This window comes from Cupressus sempervirens, chromosome 10, assembly GCF_028749045.1.
Source record: "Cupressus sempervirens isolate cs-2001-9-10 chromosome 10, ASM2874904v1, whole genome shotgun sequence".
Lineage (NCBI taxonomy): Eukaryota > Viridiplantae > Streptophyta > Pinopsida > Cupressales > Cupressaceae > Cupressus > Cupressus sempervirens.
Genome location: NC_143127.1, coordinates 409153716 through 409156323, shown reverse-complemented (window position 1 = coordinate 409156323; position 2608 = coordinate 409153716). Strand labels below are relative to the sequence as shown.

Genomic DNA, 2608 nt, shown 5'->3' with positions numbered 1-2608 from the left:
AATAGTTACTAGTTCACAATAGAAGTGAAGTACCGAGACTTGAAAGCTCACTCATCCTATCAAAAAATTTACCAAAAACTATTATAAAGATGCATATTTATGTATTTGTATAATGTATCAATCATATAAATGTATGTTTATAAAAACTCTTATTTCTAAAGAAATACATGTAAAGCTCTTAGATTAAAAAATGAATGATCTAAAAGGAAACGACACATTAAAAAAACATTTTTTAAAATATTAAGTTTCTCAGAAACATTTATATGAACACCACTTAGACTGAAATATTCGAAGTAAATAATTTTATTGCTCTTAAATGAAAAGAGTATATAATTCATATGAACTAAACGTTAAAGTGAGTATAGAGAGCTAGTATCGAGTACGGTTGGGTTCATTGGGTTCAATGCTTTTGTCTTCGACATCTTACTAAGAGGGGAAGTCCACCTCTCATTCGCATGGTCAGAGACAGCACATAATCTGGACACGCAACCACATCTTCTATCTGAAAATGGAAAGTGTGAATAATAGAGGCCACAATAGATTTCATCTGTATGAACGCCATTTCCTTACCCAGACACAGTCGAGGTCCTGCATGGAATACTGGAAACTTATGCGGATTCTCTACCACAAATTCCCCTTCCTTCAACCACCTCTCCGGTTTAAACTCTAAACAGTCAAGCCCCCAGATATTTTCCATCCTGCCCATCGAATAAGTAATATAAGTCAAATGCCATCCTTTCCCCACAAAAGTCCCGTCTGGTAAAACGTCATCTTTGGAGGCAACTTTAGCATTAGCAGGCACAGGAGGGTAAAGCCTCATCGACTCGCACAGAGCGGCATGCAAATAATTCATATCCTTCAATTCTTCGAAGCTGAAAATAACCCCTTCTTCATCAGCTCTTGTGGGTTGCGTTCTCTTTCCCAATATATGTAAGATTTCAGTGTGAATGCCTTCCTCTACACTCTGGTTTGAAGAGAGCAGCCAGAAGAACCACGTGAGAACAGAAGACGTGCTATCCCTTCCCGCCAACAGAAAACTCACCACCATCTCTCTCAAAAACATGTCCATTGTCCCATCATCGACAAACCCTAATTCATCTTTATTATTCAAAAGAGCCACCATGAACCTGGAAAGCAGATCCTCTCTTTCAGGCCCCCCCGTACTCGTCGAAATCTCCTTCTTTCTACTACCAATTATCTCCATTGCGAATCCGTTCACTGCTTTAATGGCTTCGCTCAAGCGCTTTTCAGAGCCCACGTTAAACTTGCGCTTTATTTTCCACAAAAAGGGAACAGCAGAGTAGAATCTACCCGCGCTGATTTCAGTAGCATCGTCAAAAGCCTTTGCAAAAGGGGAAGTGGGCATGGAGGGAAATATACAAGCAGGATCCACCCCAAACGCTACCCTACAGATATTATCAAATGCAAATCTCTGTAAAATGTCTTGCAAATCTATGGACTTACCCGTTTTGGCTGCGGTTGAGAGGACTGGCAAGAGGCGATTCTGAATCTCCCACTGAACTGTCTCCACCACGAAGTTTCTGAGAGACTTGGTATTAAACTCGTGGCTTGCAGTCTTTCTCTGCATCTTCCACAGCTCGCCGTCCACATTGAAAATCCCTCGGCCTGAGAAATCTTGGAGAAGGGTTGTGAAGCGTTCCCCCTTTGGGTAATCTTCAAATCTGGTTTTGAGTATATGCTCTACGTTTGCTGGATTTCCAGTCATGATATCTTTGATTCCACCGGGCCGTTTGAGCTTGAAAGTATTTGTTGGTATCTTGTCCATCGTTTCTGTGAACCATTGGAGAATCCTGTGACGGTTTCTGAAGAATTCGACGGCAGGGCCCACCATGGGATAGATCGCAGGGCCATTGTAGGGTTTTTTCACACACTTTCTTCTTAAGAAACACAATGAAAAACACCCAACTAAAACAAGGAGAAGACTGTTAATTATTGTTAGTTGGACAGCTGTTATTTCTGACCCGAAAATAGCAGCACTATTTATGGGTCGCTTGGACAGCTGTTCGTTCTTATCTATGAATAGCTGTTGTATTTATGGGTGGTTTGGACAGCTGTTTGTTCACTTGCCAAAAATTAGTAAATGGTTATTATTTACTAATTTTAGTGATTCCTTTTGGACACTTTGCAACCAATTCTATTATTGGCTGTCGAGTTGTCTTAATCTCAGCCATTGGTTAGATTTAATCTCGGTCGTTGGTTTACCAACAGGAGTAGTATAGAAAGGGGTCATTGGGTCATTTGGATAAAAAGCTTTGGGAGAAACGTTTGCAAAGTTAGCAAACAGTATTGCAGTGTTAGCAAGGGCACAGTGTTAGCATGGGGATAGCAATGGGGAATATCAGCGGGAGAAATTAGGAGATTGTCGGAGTTCTGCCAGTGAGAGGCAAGGAATTTTGTATCTCTTGATTTGCTGAAGTTTAATATAATTCCTCATCTATCGAACTTGTTTTCCCTTAGGGGTTTTTTCAGGGACAATTTGTCCAAAAATATTGTGTTCATTGTGTTGCGCATTTCTTTCCGTATTTTATAAGTGAAGTTGCAGTTGTGTTATTTTTTTATATTAGCTGGGAATTTATTTTCAGCAGTT

At 40.1% G+C, this 2608-nt stretch overlaps 1 pseudogene; it reads right to left on the bottom strand.

The window, feature by feature from the left end:
• Positions 1–354: 354 nt before the first annotated feature.
• LOC149534424 (cytochrome P450 94A1 pseudogene) lies at positions 355–1939 on the bottom strand (annotated as a pseudogene).
• Between the last annotated feature and the right edge of the window lie 669 nt (positions 1940–2608).